The sequence below is a fragment of the Cloeon dipterum genome, chromosome 3, assembly GCF_949628265.1.
Source record: "Cloeon dipterum chromosome 3, ieCloDipt1.1, whole genome shotgun sequence".
Lineage (NCBI taxonomy): Eukaryota > Metazoa > Arthropoda > Insecta > Ephemeroptera > Baetidae > Cloeon > Cloeon dipterum.
Window position 1 is genome coordinate 31,288,863 of NC_088788.1, and position 19,083 is coordinate 31,307,945.

The window sequence follows — 19,083 nt, forward strand, 5'->3', positions numbered from 1 at the left end:
GCGCCGCGGGAGAGAAAGTAAAGGTAAGAGGCTCATCGTGCTGCTGCCGCCACCGCTGCTGACGAATTCAAATGATTATTCAGTAATGTGACACCCTCATTACCTTTTCTCCCAAGCCGGCTGCGGGGTTGAGAGGAAACTTTTGAAATTAATATGACGCAAGGCAGCAGCTCGCAATTTCAGAGAATACAGGTGTGCACCGCTCTGCTGGAATAAAATTTTAATAAGAAACTCTCTCTCGCGAGCATGCTACGGGTGTGTGTGTGTGTGTGTGTATGTGTATGGGGAGGGTCGCCGCTCTCTTCTTGTCCTTTTACAACGCATTACGTGAGCCACCCGGCATATAAATGCATGCGGTGTTTTCAGTTTATTTCAGCAAAGTTTGCCACCGCCTCCACAGCTGCAAAATCCTGCTCGAAATAACGCTCAAGCTGCTCGCCTTTCATGTAAGCAAGACCTCCAAGTTAAGAGTGAGAGCGTGCCCCTTAAGAAGCTGTATTAATTTCGCGATAATCGCCCAACACGTCAAAGTGGCAGATTTGTCTTTTTTTATTCGGGTGGATTTCCACGCAGCACGAGGGTTTGAGTTGCGAGGAAGTGCGAAATGCGGTGGCGTTTATTTGTTTTATCAGCTCCGTGTGCGTGTGTGTTGCTGCCACGGGTTGTATCAGAAAAGCAAACAAGAGTCGTGATTTGATTGCAGCAAAAGGTTTCGCACACAGCCTCGTTGCTAGTCTGAGATTGCTAATTAAAAGCCGGTTTCAGAGTGTAATGAGTAAGTTTCATTTCAGTGCCTACGACCGACAGCATAATTGAAATGAGCAGACCTGGCTTCGCCTTTTTTTAAACTTTGGAAATGACCTCTTAATTCCAGGACAAGTGAAGCTATGTTTCGCTTTGGAGAGCCTAAAATTTATGCTAGCAGCCGTATACTTGATGAAAATTTGTTACGGTAACGAGCGCCACACGGAGGCAAATTTTTAATTAAGAAAGCCTGAATGAGGGAAATCTTACGAACAACTTTTTATGCGTCCCTTAATGAAGACTTGCGAATGACAGAGCAAGCAATATAAAAAGGCCTGTTGTGCCATTTGCCCTTTTAAGATAATATTTGAGCGAAAATGGTTGTTCTCTCCCTCTCGGCTAAAGTTCAAATATTGTTGTAAATTTGCTTTGAGCAACGATAAGCATCTAAATTAGCAATTTCATTCTCACATCACAATGCGATCTGTCTGGGTAGATTTTTTCTTTGCCTTCCCCTCGGTGAATTATAGAAAATTTATGCAGACACATGGCAACCGCGCTCACAAAGCAAAGCGAACAAACAACATAAAGTATTCATAAGTGAGCCACCTCTCCATCAGCGAATCCGAAAACCTTGCTGACGAATGAATCAATACGCAAGCGCCTATGTATCTATGTTATATGCATTTTCCCAAATCCGAACACGGCGCCGGCCAAAATTATGCCATTTCGGAGCCGGCAGGTCAAGGTGTCGAGACCTTTAAAGCCGCCTGGGGGATACGTGCTAAAGGCAGATTGGATCAGGAATTCTCGCAGCCTCAAAAGAGTAGTGCAGAGAAATCCTCAAAACGGCCGCAAAATTATAGCACCCATTTCACGAACGTTTTCTTGTTTATGAATGGTGGCAGGCGAGGGCTGCAAAGCAAAAGCGGGCGGAGCTCATAATTATTGCATCATCTGCAAGGAAAATGCTGCTGAGCCAGCAGCAGCAACCGCCTCACCGACCCGACGAGAGAGCGAGGAGAGAAAGAGAGAGAGAGAGAACCAACCACTCCGTAGGGAGCGGTGATTTAGTAATATTTTATATTGTTCGTTAGGGGCGAAATGAGGGATAGGTAGTGAAGCAGTAGTGCGGTAGTTTTCCGGCCGCTTTTCGCCCCCGGCAGCCGCACACTCGCTCGCTCACTCTCCATCCGCCCTTGTGAATGCAAACTGCACGTTTGGGCTGCAGACTTTTCTTTTTGCCTGCCCGGCGGCGGCGTTTGAATTTTAACGACGGGCGGCGCGCGCGCGGTCAAGATTTGATAGCTCTTTCGCTCGTCATTGCCGAGAGTGATGCAGCTCTTTGTCTGGAGCCTGTCACTTAATTGGCCGTTCGATTCAATTAAGGAGCGCGCTGCGGGGGTGCGACACGAAAACTGCCGCTGCTGATGATTTTTTTCGCCCCACTAACTACTAATGAAGCCCTGCTGGTTGCCTGCTGCGCACGCTGCTGTTTTCCGGAGCACAGAGTTCGCTCTTCGCTCGCAGTCAGAGCGGCGGGCCCGGTTCTATCTGATCTCGGTGCTGCTTCACGCAACATTTAATTTGTCAGGTCGATTGGTCGACTGACTCGTTTTCGAGTGCGCGTGGAATGAGAGTTGCTGGCGGATTCCGATTTTTATTTTCCTGCTCCGCGATCGTTCCGAGCCTCGGTATTAAACTTTAAACGGATTTGTCGAAAGCGAAGGGGCGTACATTCACAGCTATTTTTCAACCGACTGTCGGATGATCTTCCCCAGAGTGGTTTTATCCTTTCAGGACGATTTTCGGCTAGTTAGTATCATAAACATACCATAAGACAAATCAAGGCTGGCAATTAATTTAAATTAATGTCTTGAAGGAAATAGTCGCTGCACGTGAATATTTCATGGGAAAAATCTTAATTAACTAATATGCAACATCTTGACAGTCCCGACACGCAGGTTGCATACTTACAAAACAGTTCTTTTTTCCTCCAGCCATTGTCACGTTGGTAGTGTGGCCTCTTGCAGCGGCTTGCGATGCCAATATTTAAGCCCAATCAGCTTATTGAGCGCCATCAAGATGGGAGCGTCAAGGAGTCGCACAATGATGATAATTGCTATTGATTGGTGCTTGAATGCGCGCGGCCTTTCACATCAACAACTTCCAACGCGGGCGAGGTCTTCACGCAACAAAGGAAGAATTTTCCTTTTTACGAGCGAGACGGCATTAACAATATCCTCACTTACTTTGCGATGCCGAAGAGAAGCAAGTCCTTATTTTCGTCTGAATCGTGCAATGTAGAGGAGCTTTATTTCGAGCAGGCGTTCGCGAGAAAAAGCTCCTTGTGAAAGCAAACAGTTGCACACACGCAGAACACAGACTGGTGGTCTGTTTGCAAGCATGATTGCAGCATTTCAAACGATACACACATTGTTTTCTCGTCTCGGCTGCCGCCGGAGAAGATGTAACGGAATTTCCAACAAGCGTATGCACTTAGCAGGCGAATCGCACACGCTACGAATTTTTTCCTCAGCCTCCTCCCGAGCGCTCTGGAAAAGTTGGAGTCGCGCGGGTGTCGGGAACGCGCACGTAGTGACCTTAATTTAAGTTCAAATGGCTTTGCAGCTGCCGCTTTGTTTCCCTCTCGAATTTCACGTCCCTCTCGCTCCAAGGTGCAGCCAGCCAGGTTGTTGGAATGACACCGAGCCGGGGTGCAAAAAAGTCGGCGCGTGGTGCGCGCAAAGAAAACAAGCGTCTGCACCCTCAGAGCGAGTGAGCGACCACCCGACCGACCGACAACCCGACCGCCGAGCTCAAGAACGTATTTAGGCAAGGCCATATTCACGGCACATGTTATCTTGCGAGGACGAGAGTTCTCCTCCTTCGCAGCTGAGCCGCTGGCTGCCTCTGCTGGAAGAAAGAGAGAAAAAGAAAGAAAGAGGCTTCTCGCTCGCATGCCTCGTAAAATAAAAGGGTTGCTTGCCTGCTCTCTCGCGTCCATTGATACTCTCTCCTTATATTTAGAAGCGCAGCGGCTAGGGTTTTAGATGAGCAGGCCTCAGGACTCGAGGAGTCGGCAAACAAACAAGCCGCACTCTGAATCTTATATGGCTTTGCCACACCGCAAAACCTGCACCGTGTTTGGCCGACTTTCGATTGTGGTGGGTCAACCCGGTGGTTGCTTTATTGCCCTTCACCGTCGCGTTACTCAACAAATTGTTCTCGTTCGCATTTGCTTATTCAGAGAGCGTTTATTCATTTTCGCTTGAACTAATTGAGAGAAAACGAAAATTAGAACTGCTCCGGCATGTCTATAAATATATCATACTCGGCGAGCACTGTCTATACAGAGTTGAAAGCACACAAAGGTGTATTATTGTAAAGAATGAAATCACAGTGGAGAGATAAAACGTTTGTCTAGCTGATTTTCATCTGGCTCAAAAACATTAGCTTTCAACGAGAGTGCTCTTGAACAAAGGGATATAAAGCCGTCCACTTTTGATAACACAATTCTCTCCCCTCTAACATGTTTTAATTTCACAAAGTCGCGCGCCGCGCGACTGCTTACTTTTCATCCACCGCGCCGTCGGCAAAATATTCCGCTCACGGGCAAAACGCTAGCAAGCCCTCTCTTTCTCTCTCTGTGTTTGCGTGAAATTTATTTGTGCTGTGTGTGCTTGTCAGAAAATTTTTATTTTCCCGTGTTGTTTTGATGCTGGCAAGATAGAGAAAGAAAGGGAGCCAGCGACAGCGAAAAATCTTCGTTCTCTTTCCTTTCAGCAGGGCGCGCGTACCGCGCGTCTTATTTGCGTTGCAAATATTATTCTCGACACGGAATTCCACTCGAGTTGAAAAGAAAAACTCTCGGCAAATATTGCACATAATTTGGTCGTGTGCGCCTTACCTTTCAGCTGATCCAATATCGGGAGTGCTCTTCTGGCGCGCAGGAACCGGATGGAGCCACCTGCAACAAACGCGGCGCTCAATTATTAATCAAATCTCCTGAGAGAGACCTTTGATGAAATATGAATCCACCAGTGAGTCTGCCTCGCGTGGCAAAGCGGCCGTTTTGAAGTTGGCAAAAATGTTTGCGATTGAAACGTTACACGGGCGCAGCAGTGAAAAATATAGAAGGACTGGAAAAATAGCCGTATTTATGTGCAGCTCTTTCGATAGGAATGTTTGCACTACTTGCGAAACGTTTTTATTCTCCTCCAATCGAGAGTTCTTCAGCGCCATTATTTTTAACGATTCCAGACATAATAAAGGTCTAATTTACCTGAATACCTGTCAATATTTATTAAAAACGAAATGCTAAAGGTGGAATTTTCTTGTGCCCATACACATTATATATAAATCTATCCAAAGCTGTCGGGCTCTGTTGTGCGATCATTCTCAGCGCTCAGAGTGCACCGCTTTTGTTGGTTTCCGGGCAGTTCTCTCCTCCCTCTTGTGACACAACATTTACCGGAAAGGAAATTTTCTATGTGTCACGAACAGTATTTGACACACGGCGTGCAATAATGCTGGCAGCATATAGTGCCAGAAATCAATTTGTCCTCGCTGGTAAAAGCATAGAGAAACCGAGAGACGGCGAACGTCCGATAGTTTGCTATGTACTTTCGAGGCTGACGGAAAAGAGTTTTATTTCAATTCATCAGTGCGCAAGCGGCGGTGCGGCGAGGCAGCAAAAATTTCAGCGTTCGCAAGTAATAGGATTAAAAACAACAATGTCTCTTTTAATTCACGTTCATTTGTTTTTGTCTCACTGCGCCCTCCAGAAAAATGGGTAGGTTCTAAAGATTTTAAGGCGATTACGCCCATTATTTGCCTTGGCGGTTTATTTGACCTCTTTTTGTTTGGCACACCGAGGGCAAAAACAAGCACCTCAACGGCGGCGGCGTCGGCGGTCCAAGTTCAGTCGGATGAAAATTCCCGGCTGCGGCCTCGGGGAACTGCCTCTGACAGCTCTTTTTATTAATTTCTTTAGTTGCGTTGCAACTTGATACTGCTTTGACAAATTAGCCCAGTTGCTCTCAAGTCTGAATAATACCCTCACTTAAATTATTCCGGTTGGATTTTAAAGAAAAAAAGGGGAAACTCTTTAAACCGATTGCGGGTGAAAAATGGGCGACGCAATCAATGCGGAAAGAGGAGGGAAATTAAGGAAAAGTGCCTTTTTCGGGTCTTTGTCAAGGTCAAAGGATAAACGGAATCGAAAATTAACTTTAAAAACTACTTCGTTAAAAAAAAATAGTCAAACAAGTCTTAAAGAGTTAACTAATATTTCTTTTAAGCTAATCATTTGTTTTCATCCCTGCTGTATTTTATTAAATAGTAAGCGCATTTGTTTGAATGAAAAGAAGTTCCTACCAAAGTCAATCTCCATTTGTGTAAAACTTGCAATTTGCAGTCACATGAAATTCTAAGAACTGCGCCAGCAAGTCCAACTGACTGAAAAGTAATCCGCGGAACGCTCCGTTTCAATTTCAACTTACACGATTGCTTTCCGTGCTAGCGAGTTGAGTCAGACGGGAATCGCGCAAGAAACTGTTTAACTAATGCAAAAGAGGTCAGAGTGTAAATAATTACCCACTAATTACACGAGACACGGGTGTAGCAGGGAGAGAGAGGGAGAGGCAGTGTGCGTTATAAATTATTAGGCGACAGCCTTGCGCATTTGCACGCGGTGTGTTTATTTGGCCGGACGAGAGAAGTAAGAGCACACACGCGGTGGCAGGGAAATGATAATTGAATCATTTGGTTTGCGGAACTAGCGTGCATAAAAGATTCAGAAGCAGGCGAGTCTGCTGCCGTTTTGGTGCTCCAGTTTTGCCACTACATCTAATTCGAGTGCGGTCGTTCCCTCGGTCTGCATGCCGGACACGAGAATTGTTTTTGTATAATAGTAAGGAGATGTTTGCTTGTTTGTTTGTTAACACGGCGCGCCCGCGTTTAGCCGCCGCTGGCACATGCAGATTTTCCGATGCGCGCCCCCGATTAACGCAAAAATTATGCATTCACGGCGCAAATTATTATTTTGCTGCAGAGGCTTAGTGCTGTCAATTTTGTGTGTGTGTATGTGCCACAGTGGAGGTACGCCCGAAATGAATATGGATGGCCGGCGGCGGCCGCCGCCGCTTCCAAATCGCTTCCCGAGTAATGGTCTGCAAAATGTGACGCATTTTCCGGTTCACTCGCTGCTGGGGAAAAACGCTTGTTTGCGATAATACGCTTGTTACCTTCGAAGCATGGTCATTCAATGTTGCTGATTTGAAACTAATCTTTTCCGCTGGCTATGTAGTTATTTATAATATCGAGCCGACGGAATTATTAAACTGCAGTTTAGAAAAAAATACTTAATTTTAAAACAATAGGTTACATTAAATCATTCAGTATTTAAAATGCAGTGGAGCAAATTGATGCAAAAAGGGCCGGAAAAAGAAATGGATCAGAGCATTCAACTGCGAAGATAGGGTATCAACTCAAGAAAAAGTCTCTCGGCCTCCTTTGGACTGTAAAAATGAGTGTTTCAAGTACCTCGGCCAGTGGTGGGCAGCTAGTTCCTTTCCCACCGGCCAACAATCCGATCAAACTCGACTGGAATGGCAAGTGAAGAGTATAAGGAAGGGTGTGCTCACTGGTGGACTTTGCTTCAGTTGATTTGAGCCTTCAACCGCACAACATGTCTTTTCTGAACTCTCTCTCAGCGTTAGGTCAGTTCATTGAGCGCATGCTGTTCACTCTGCGCGCGCCATTACAATATTTATTTTTGGATCAACTGCAAGGTAATGAATAGAACTGAAAGTTTACTACGTCAACCGAGACGAGCTTGCTGTTCTCAGAACTAAAAGGCAAGTGAGTGCTTAAGCTTCTTTGCAGCCACGTCTTTCACTCGGAATCTTTAGAAATTCAAATTTTAGAAAACAAACGAGGTTTTTCTTTTTTTCCCCTCTAAAATTGCAAAGTCATAATTAAAGAACTAATTTCTGGCAAATTAAGAGCTGATGTTTCCTCGTCTGTGAGAACTCAAGTCTCCACAGAAAACTGTCGAAATTAAGCGAAAAGCAATTAAGCTCAGGTTGCAACCGCAAACCCTCTCTTTCGAGCGGATAAAGTTACAAATTCTCCACATTTTCCTCTCGTTTGAAAGCGTGTCAAATGCACTCGCTACAGGCTCCACCACACCTTGCGCGCAGTAAGAGCCTCGAGCACGCACGCACGCATCTGTTGTTTCAACAGTTTTCCGTTTAATTTAAACCCATTCCGTCCGATCCAGCGAAAAATTAGCAATTCAAGGAAGAAGCAGAGGATAACAATGAGGGCAGAAAGCATCGCGGAATAAATCACATCTGCCGGTTATGCAAAACGCGAGTTCATTCTCTTTTCCGTCGGGCATCGAGTCAAGTGCGGCAGAATGATCAATACGTACATAAAGCAGCAGGATATGTACTTGAGTGTAGAACTGAAAGAGTCGCACATTGATCGGCATCAGCAGTTTTCGCGACCCGTCTCCTGTGTATGTGTGTGTGTGTGTGCATAACAATTTTGAGGTAAAGTGTCGCGCTCGCGAGAAGAGTGGCGTGTGGTGCGGTGACGGCCCTGCCTCTTTTGCTACCCCAGCGTAGAGACACCTTAAATAGATCGAACAGTTGCCGCCCAAGCCATTTTAATGCAATTTTTTGTTCTTTTCCACAATGTCCTGGATGAAAATAAATATTCGAAGATAAAATAATACGATAATTTAAATGATGTAAACAGTGTTAGTTATTTGAGGAAGCAATTGTTTGTGTTCAAACTATTGGGGGAAAAGAGCTTTTAATAAGGCCAACAAAATAAACGTTTTTGAAAATTGGTATTTAATTTTGATAAATTTATTTTAAGTATATGAATAAATTGCTGTTGATGTTTACGCTAGAGCTTTAATTGAGAATTTGCAAAATCTTGACAACTATAATTTATCCTATGATGATTTGAACTATTTTCTACTGTTAATCTTAATTCCTCAAATATTTTTACCGTTTTGTGTAAAGAATTCAGAAAACGGAACTCTAGCATAGAGGTAGGATTATCTCTCATAAATTTTTACAGCCTTGATACCTATTCAAAGGATTATCTCTTTATAGCTTGACCATATTTTCTTACTAAAATGGCTTTTCGTTCTGGTTTACTGCTCAAAGAGCAGCCGGCCTGTTCATTACTTTGTAATGAAAAGCGGCTCGTATAAAGCGTTCCGTGAGCTCTTTGAAAATTCATCTGGAAGGTTGAATACGAATGACAAAATCGCTAATTTTATTTTTACAAAATGAACGTTTGAGTCTAAAAGATATTATTTTTCTGGGATATATTAATATTAATCTACTGAAGAATCCTACTGAGGTCCTTGTTTTCATGTTGGATTGAAATACCGGAAATTTTCCTTGCAACGAGCAAAATGTGGTTGAGAATTCGTTCTGTAATTGACGCTTGAGGGTAAAAGAACTGCTCGCTCGTGAATTGGGTAGATAGGAGTTTTTTTATCTTCTGATACTTGTATTTTAAACTGTGCACAGTATTTGTTTCGTTACTTATTTTACTAATTTAATTTGTCATTTTAAACTATATAATAAATTATGAAATTGAAGTCAAACTACTTAAGCGTAGTTAAAACGTTAGTCTTAGATTTTAATTTAGGATTTGTTTGCTCCAATGTTTTTAAGCATCTTTAAAACATAAAGTAAATGAACAAAATAATGATAGAAGAGTTCCCCTTCACGACGATGAATAGCGCCTCTGGTGATTGTATGCGGCTTTCCTAGCTTGGCAACGCTGATCCGATTTTCTTTATTCAATTGGATATTACCTTGGTTACAGAGTAGTGGATACTTTTGCAATGCTCTTGTCATGTACGCCTACAAATCTCTATCACTGTGTGCGTTTAGATAAAAATGAGTTATATAAACCTTTTTCTGTATAGCTCGATAGCTAAGAATTCATAGGTATCAAAAAAATGGATATTTGGCTAAAGGATGTATGGCCGGAAATTTCGGTTCGCAATGAACGGCTGCCTAAAAGGCCGTGGAGCTCCACGCAAGGCCCTCACATGTCATCACATCACAACATAACCACCTAGCCATCGCAGCACTCGTCGGTCGGTCAGGCCAGACGCGATAAATAATGAATCGGTCGGAATTTATGCAGGGCAGGGTGCAGGAGGGGCGGCGGGACACGCGACGCAACAGCTCCGTCGCCGCGAGTGAGTGAGTCGGCCTCGTTTCCGATCCCGATCCCCGTCCGACCGAAGCGCAAACCACACGCGTTGCTAATTGAATCCGACTCGCTGGCAATAACTTGAACCGCCGAGCGGCAAAATCAAATCGGCGGGCCCGAAACAACTCGCTTGATGGCTGTGCTCCTTAATTAAAAGCTACAGCGGCGCACGGAGGCGCAGGCACCGTAGAGATCGGCCAAATTGAATTATTATTAATCTGATTAATTGCACTGCATCCGTGTTTGATAATGTTTGCTGCGCTGAGGAAACCGCGCTCCGGGGGCACCGACTTGAAAAGGCACACCGGGAATCAGCGGCAGCCGCACGGGGAATGAGAAAATGATTAAGCTCAAAAATGTCTAGTGGGAATAAAACGCGCGCCGGCCAGAAATGGGGATTGCGGCCGCGTATACATAACAATCCACAGCACTACACACAGGGTTCGTAAACAACATGGGTTCAATTTTGCTGATTAAAGCGGCGGAATTACATTGAGGCAGAAGTGGCGCTACTCTGCCTTCATCAACAACTCCGGATTTTCCTCCATTGCTGACTGTGACACGCACAAGTTTTGATATGCAGCCACCCCAAAAATAATCGAAATATGCAATTTCACTTGTTGAAATGCTGAATCCACACAAATCAACGAAACCGGAGTTAATTTGCATATAGGCTCACGTGCATCGCTTTCCGTAATGCCGAGGACTGTTGGTAAATCAATGAGATCGTTTTCAGGTATGAAACCAAACTATTTTATACGCTGGGGATTCATATGGATATAATTCCATGCGACTCGATCAGTTTTTCAAACAAGCTGTCTATCAGATTACATCGTTTTTAGCCTATAGCAATATTGCATACTGCATATAATATGGAGCAGAATGTGCGGCATTTCATCTCACGAAAATTCTGGGAATTTTCGTTTAGTATCTCAAGCTGCCATAAATGAGTGTGAAAATAGGGAATTTCGTTGACAGGAGAGGAGCCCAAGAATGGCAAGAGGAATTTTTGAAGCAAGATTATTTGCTGAAAATAAAATGAGCAACTCGCATGTCACATTATATGGAAGATCTAAATCCGTATAGAAGATTATGAGAGAGGATTAGTCACTGTGATTTATAGTGCGCGTGCTCTCCTCTAGGAAAATGAGATCCAGAAAAACAGCTTGACGCTCTGCACAGACGGATTTTCTAATTGTGGTTTTATTTCAAACAAGTGACGCGCTAATTGTGAGAGGAATTTTCAGAAAAAATATCTACACTCATATTCGCTGTAAAATTTGCGTGGAGAGTGCTTTTGAGAAGGCAGGCGAATCGGTCTTAGTAAGAATTTTTTTACAATTTCAGACTTTCCTCGGGAGCAAATTTTACAAAACTCGTAACAACCCCGCCTTCCACTTCTACTGCCATATAAAAAATCCTTCAAAGGAAAGTAACTTTTCCGTCTCGGCGAGAGTTTCTCTCTGCTCTCTCCGCGGCAGGAAATTGACTCAAGTCGAGAGCGGGCGAGTTGCTGGAAGAAGAGAGAAACGGAGCAGGCGGATTCGCTGCTTTAGCTGCAATCAAGCCAGTCGCCTCAAAAATTTAACCTAATGCAAGTTGCCTCTGTTTATCCTTTAATAAAAGTTAAATTAGCCACAATGGCGGAGACCGAGGGCGTAAAATTAAATTTACCCCTCTCTCTCACTCACTCATAATTGGACAGGTAACAAAAGCGCGCTGCTGGCTGGAAATTTAGAAACATCAACAGCCGGTAAGTGACCTCTAGCATTTACGAATGTCGCACTCACTCAACTAGCCACAGCTCTCTCACACTGTTTACTGGACTAATGGATCTTTCAAAAATAGCTTTGCTTTGCCTCGCACCACCGCCGAATCGCCAGCGTGTAAGATTTATTTTCGCCTCCGCTCTCGCGAGTATAAGGCGATTTGAGCAGGAAAATGCAGTTTGCGTGAAGCAACTATCCGCTTGCCTTCGCTTCGTACGCACAAACCCGAAAGTTGGCTCCAAGGCGGAGAGAAGGAAAATCGAGACACTCCACAACGCTCAATTTCAACTAAAGAAAAATCAGCGGGAAATATGAGCCAACATTGTGTCCCAATGGAACACATCTCGGTGTTAAAAATGTGGAAAAAGGAAAATATGCTTTCTTTTAAAAAAAAAAACTATTTTGGACCTAAATTAATAATATTGTATTTTAGGGGGTAAAAATTATTTCAAGCATGCCAGAAATATTTCCAGAGTAAAATAGAAAGAAAAAATCCAGAATTAGAAGAAAAAGTTATGAAAACTCACACGTTTCGTTGGCGGGTGCAGTGACGAAAATGCGAGCGAGCCACGAGGCAGAGGCGGCTGTCGGTGTGTGCCTTGCCTCCTCTCTGTGGCTGTGTGTGAGAGTGCGGTGTGTGTTTCGGCTCAGCTGCCGCCGTTTGCGCTGGACGAAGTGAACCCAAGGCACTCCACCTCGCTTCTCCGCTTCTGCACAATCGATCAGCAGGACGTGAAGGGTGGAGCCCGTGGTGCTCGTCGCCGCCAACACCACCTACAAGTCGCGCCATTCACTACCGAAATTCGATTCCGCGAAAATCGGGCACGCATTGCCAATTTGCCTTGAAAACCGAACGCATCGCCAATCAGCATGCTTTTTGTGTGTGTGAGTGTGTCTGTGCCGAGCGAACGCCCTCCGCTTTTATTTACTCTCTTTTCTTTTCGCTCTCGTGCCGCCTCCAGGGCTTTCTGCTCGGTTCCTTTTTTGATACAACACGTATTAAGCAACTGTTGAAGGAAGAAATAATCTCAAATTGATCGCCGCGGAGGCTATCGACGGAAAATTGTCAGATTTTTCCCCGCCGTTCGTGCTCGGAATTCCTTTTCTTTCTTTGCACCGCTCGGCTCCTTTTTCTTTCCTCCGCCGCCCCGAGCCAGCCCTTGCAATAATAATGTATTGGGCGGTGAGCGATTTTGTTGCCACTCTTAAATTACTGCGAGATCAAATCAGCCGGCAGCCAACACTTACTCGCCGCACGCCTCAAACACACACACACCCAGCTAGGCGTCTTATGAATTTGGCAAAGTTCGACTTCTTGCACGATCGTCCGGCGGCGAGTGTGCGCCTTTTATTGATTCGCACGCGCTCTTTTCTCTCTCTCTCTCTCTCTCTCTCTCTCTCTCTCTCTCTCTCTCTCTTCATTTCCCTTGATGCCTCGGCTCGCCGCGTCGATCAAGACGTGAAATTGGATATTGGAATAATTAAAAACATCTCTGCGGCCGAATCAAAGCCGCTTCTTGCTCGGTCCAAGGGGGTGTTGATTGAAAAATCGATTCCTGCGACCGAATGCTCGCTCCTTGCGTGGATTTATTTTATCCTAAGGATTTGTTTGTTGCCCCTTGTTTATCGAGAGAGCTATAGAAAAATTTCCTGATCAAAATACATTGATTTTCGAGAGCAATGCATGCAAATTACGCAATCTCCCACGTTAGCTGCGTTCCGCTGATGGCCTGCATGCAATTTTCCCTCTGTCGAACTCTGTTAATCCAGTGAAATGGGGGAATCGTGAGCCTCATTGACCTTCTGGAGAATTACCACAGCATCGATCGGCTATCATCCGGGAAAATACCACGCTCGCAATCAATAATTTAAGCAGCCGCTTGCGTATCTATTTGAATTCCGTGATGGTTGTAGCTGCACATATTATATAAAGCACACGCAGGGACGTTAAAAAATCATGTGCCAGAAATCGGAGCGATTATAGGTGTGGTAGGGAGGGAAATAGAATTGACTGATGAACCACAACTAGTACAGTTTTAGTTGGTAACAAAGCTTGGATAACGTGGAAAGTTCATTTTGCCCATAAATTTTTAAAAATATTTACAAAGCACGTTATGTCGTAAAATCGAGTTTGGCTCTGTTTAATACTGAGGAAAAATTTATTTCTAACGAGAAATTCCTCTGGGGAAATACTTACCGAGCAAAATGCAGAGCAGGGTTGAAAAGTTACAACTTCTTCATAAATGCACAGTCCAATAAATTAATTAGAATTGCCCGATCGATCGAGCAGCAAGCACGAACTTTCGCATTGAAAAATCGGCCGGCAATTTCGGAGTATCTAGTTTCCGTGCGGATGCCGTAAGTAAAAGTCGTCGTCTGCTCGCACGGCACTCGTTTTCCCGCAGATGGTCGCCATTTCTCGCGTGCCTCTGCGCTGGGCGGGCGAACAGGCCAATTATGCACAAGAGAAAAAGATGTGTGTACGTTGGTGTTGGTTTTTGAAAAGGAGCAGAGAATCGGCGCTCGGCGCGGCTGCGGCCACACAAAAGGGCGGAAGGCGAGGCAAAGCAAAGCATCTTGTTGCAATGAGTCCGTTTGCCCTCGGCTCACTTAAAAAGGGCCCAGCGACAGGAAATAAAATTGCGCGACGCCAACAATGGGTCCCCTATTTAACTCGCTTGTTTGCTGGATTCGCGGCCAGCTCAAGTGCAGGCCTCACGCGAATAACTCGCCAGAGCATAGAATTAAATACATTTCATATTTTATATACTGTGGCAGCGCCTTTTCCAAGAAACCTTCGACAAAAGGGTTGGATTTTTTATTTTTGCATCAATTGTTGAGCAATATACGCATTCATATTCCTGTCCATTGAAAAATATAAATTATAGAGGATAATCCTTGACAGGAAATTGAATTACAATATTTAACAACCCGCTCGTTGATTTTCAAACAGTTTTTAACGTTTTTGATAGCTCAACCAGTTTTTGCGTATCCATGCCCTATTATGTGAGAAAAAAACGTACCACAAGTTTTCATCAATAAATATAACAAGCAGTCACAATATTAAAAATTAAAAAATACTTAACAAAAAATCTAGAGTTTTATGCTACCGCCGATATATTTTTTCATCGCGCTAAAAACGTTTACTAACATTATTTTGGTGGTTTTTAGTGGAGAAGCGAATAGGATCAAATTTCCTGCGTTTAGAATGCATTCATTAATGGAAGCAAAATTAGCGAACAAGTTTGCTAATAATTTTAGGGCCAAATGGTCAGTGCTTCATATTTAGAATCAAACATTTGCATGGAATAGATTGAGCTGGAAAACAGAATTCATGGGCCTCACGCCACAAAAAAGCCATGACTCGTTTGCCTACGCATCGAGGTCAATATTAAAATGATAGACAGCAGTTGTGTGTAGGTTGCGTTTCATCAGCCCACAGAGTTTGCTTTTGCACAAATTTCACGTATTAAAACATCGCTCTGGTTAAAATTTACCGGAGATCAGTATCAAATAGGATGGAATGTAAAATTATTTCCACGGGATTATTCTGCAAAGTAATTTACAAAATAATTATATTTAACGAGTGGTATTTTAAACTGTGTGGTATCATATATAATTGTTAAGACTCAACTTGCGCAATTTAAGAAATTATGCAAGCTGTTGCTATCCCAACAAACGAATGAGCAATATTTAGTTACAGCATGGAATTTTACTAACCACCATTCTTCTCTGCGATTTCATGTTTTGTGACGTCGTGAACCGTTTAATTGGTGCAAAGTCACTGACAAACGGTGAATTTCTATCTTAAAATGCAACATCATAAGAGGTTCAGCATAAAAAGTTAAAGTCTCTATCACCTCTTTTCGATAAACACAGGCTGTTTTAATGGCTGGAACGACAAGAAGCACAATTTTTGGAACAAGATAACTTAAAAAGTTTCAAGAATTGCAAAGACAGTCGAAATTGTTGACTTTTGAAGCACGCAGCGAATATTCGAGAGCAGCTCGCCGCGCGCGCAACAATCGAAATCTGAGCGCCAGGCCCGCATTCAGAGCGGGTCGCTCGGCGCGCGGGGCCCATTAAAAAGCACGCAGGCGGCTTGTTTTGCGGCTCACATCCAAGATAATAATAAAAACATTTATTATTGCATTACCATAAAGGCGGCAGCAGCAGCGGCAGCGGCGGCAAGCAAAGCATGAGCAGAGAGAGAGGCAACCAACGCACTGGCGTCGGCGGCGCACATAACAATAAAGAATATGCATGCACGCGGGCAGATTACGCGCGTGGCAGCGGCCGTGCGAGTGCCGAGCCGAAATCCTGCCCGTTTCGTTTTGCGACGCCTGGCTAATTTCGTCATTAACCGCGGCGTCGTGTCCCGGCCGACGACGTGAGAGTGAGCGCCTGATTTTCCGCGTCCGGCGTCCCGCCCCACGCGAATGTCCACCAGGTTGCCTAACCTCTGGCTCGCTCGCTCTCTTCTCTCTTTACGATCGCGCGCGCGTGGCCGTAAACGCGCCGCTGGCCCCGAGGCACTTTGAATCGCGTTTTATTGGCTCCTTTGTAGCGCGTGGTGGTCCGCCAATTTTATTTTTCAGTTTAGGGTTCCGACCCCATCATTCATCGTATGGTCCAATGCCATTCGCCCCACGCTCGCATTTCCCGATACGTAATAAACGTTTAAAACGCGCACCAAGGACAAAGTCCTTTTTATGTCATGCCATACTTGGAACGTTTCGAGAAATTGGCATCGTAATTTCTCTGATTTGAATATTTGTATTGAAAATGCTGAGAATAGCAGGTTCTATGAAGTTTCCTGCTGCTAATGCTGCTTTGGATGCAATGACTTTCCACGAGGAGACAACAAAATGGGATGTTTTATCAGTTTGCGCGTTACACAGTCACACCTACTTTCCTAAATCACGTCGATATTGTATTTTAACGGTCATATAGTTGTAGTTAAATTTCCAGCTTAAAGAAGAGCTTCACAGGTAATTCATTTTGTATTGGCAACTGTGAAGCAAGTTGTAAGTGGAAATGAGCAACAATTAATCTTTTTAATGTGCAATAATCAAAAAGTGAAATGAAGCAGCCATCAAAATCCAACTATCCAAAATTTCTTGAAAACGATATGTATCGAAAACGCCGAGCGACCCGCTCTGAATGCGGGCCTGGCGCTCAGATTTCGATTGTTGCGCGCGCGGCGTGTTGCTCTCGAATATTCGCTGCGTGCTCCAAAAGTCAACAATTTCGACTGTCTTTGCAATACATAACCAATTTTCTTGAAAAAATACACTGTCACCTAAGCATAATGTAGCTTTGATTTATCTTATGTAGCCATAAATTGAATGGCTTTCCTTAACTACGCAGTAGAGTGCTGTGCGCTTGAATTTTATTTTTTTTAATTATGCAACAAATAAAATTTAAAAAAATATATACAAAAATTTAATGCTTAGAACGTAAACTTCCATCTCTAACAATTATTATAATTTTTAAAATTACAGTACTGATGGAACCATCCACATCCATAGGGAATGACGGTCGACTCTGAACTTTGCGACGGTTACGGCCGCGAGCCACGATGGAATAGAGCGCTCAAACAAAACAGGATAATTCAAGGCCACACACGGTCTGGACCAACTCTGGGGGACAAATAATAATTGTAATGGCAACGTAACATTCCGCACACCTGGGCTAGCAACACGAACACGCACATGTCCTTTCCTTGGTCCACCTGACCGCAATGGGCGAGGGGAAGCACCATAATATGAAACTCTCGGAATTTACAACTGTTTCGTAGCGACTGCTTCCTGCTCTATTGCATCGCGGATTTACATATTGTTTGTTGTTTTTTCAAAAGATCTAAAACTCGAAAATTTAATAATTTTGGCCTGAACAAATTGATTTTTTGTCAACGAACTTTGAATCCTCTGATCCAAAGTTTTGTGCATTTATCTTTCCATATTTAATTTACAACTACTAACAATCTATGCTTTAAATGGTAGAAATTCTGATTAATATCAACCCATTAAATTGTGAGAATATAAAGTACTACGAATTTAATCAACGCTGAAAATCCTCGAAGTAGTACTATAATTGGAAATAATACTAATTTTTATATCCTCTTCGTTGATAATAATGGTCGCCGTTTGCGAGCAACTTTCGAAAGCACCGTGAGAAGAACTGAGGACAAAACAAAAGAGCAACCACGGAAATAACTCATTTTGCGAAATTTCTGAACATCATTAAGCCCCGACTGTACACTCTGCGTTTCCTTCTTAATTAATTGCGAAGCAAGACGAAAACAAATCATTGCTCCAACGGAATGTGCGCATTCAGTAGGCTCGAAAATAGCAGCGTGCCAAGGGAGCGCTGGGTGAATCAAAATGGGAATATGTATCATCATCTGGCAGTTTGGAAGATGAAAAAGTAGCTGCGGGTCGGCGTGGTGGTGGCTGCTGCACCATCCATCCAGCTAGCAGCCAGCCAGCCAGCAATATGATGTATAAGCACAAAGGGCTTGCGAGATTTTAAGGGGATGAGAGCGAGCGAGAGAGAAGCCGCCCGCTCTCTCTTTCATATTATAACAAACCGGCGGTATTCTTTTTCAGCACTCTTGACTCTGACACTGGTGAATGTGTTATTGTGATGCAAAGATATACACTCAGCCGCAGGCGTTGTTATTGTCCCTCGTCGGTTGCGGCTCCACAACATGCTCAAACGTGCCTCGCCAACAAGTCAAATCGAAGTCGCCCTGCGGAATAACTGACTACCCCTGCTCATCTGGCCTGTCGACCACCAACTAACTTGCCCTAAAGTTGCAAGAGCAACGCCCCACCAATTTTGGGGTTGAAATATACCCAACGAACGGGCCGGGGTAGTTTGCGTTTGAGATTTTAATGAGGGCCAATCATTTTCCTAAAAATCCTGGCCAACTTTGCCAGAACGAGGGTATTGTGTTTGACAGTGCGAAATTATGAGAAATCGTTAACCGCTACTCTCTCCATTGAAAACAAATTATATAATATTTTTTTTTAAATTTACAACACAGCAACATAACTGGAATGGTACATTTTTTCTAAAAATTCAATTTTCTGGTGTCCAATATTTTTTTACACTGCTCATGAATCGTAGATTGGCCAAAAGCGAGGGTGTGAAGTAAAAAAAAAATTAATTGCATAAATTTTTGGTATTATATAGACAGTGACCATTTACCCGTGAGGATTCACAATCGAAGGACAATTTAACCCCCAAATATTTAACAAAGAGATCTAACTGGTTCATTGAATTTTTAAATTTTTTTGGAAAGAAATGA

General features: G+C 43.7%; 1 protein-coding gene across 7 annotated transcripts in view; it reads right to left on the bottom strand.

The window, feature by feature from the left end:
* Positions 1 to 12,480, bottom strand: part of LOC135939859 (uncharacterized) — a 93,392-nt gene extending 80,912 nt beyond the window's left edge. For 3 of the 7 annotated variants that reach the window (XM_065484456.1, XM_065484454.1, XM_065484453.1), the window contains exons 1-2: positions 12,296 to 12,480; positions 4,655 to 4,714 (exon numbers count right to left, since the gene is read on the bottom strand). The gene's annotated coding sequence lies outside the window, so the exon portion shown is untranslated. Of the gene's footprint in view, positions 1 to 4,654; positions 4,715 to 7,290; positions 7,309 to 12,295 lie in introns of those variants that run through there. The other 4 variants (XM_065484457.1, XM_065484455.1, XM_065484450.1 and 1 more) reach the window with 3 other exon arrangements.
* Positions 12,481 to 19,083: the final 6,603 nt, after the last annotated feature.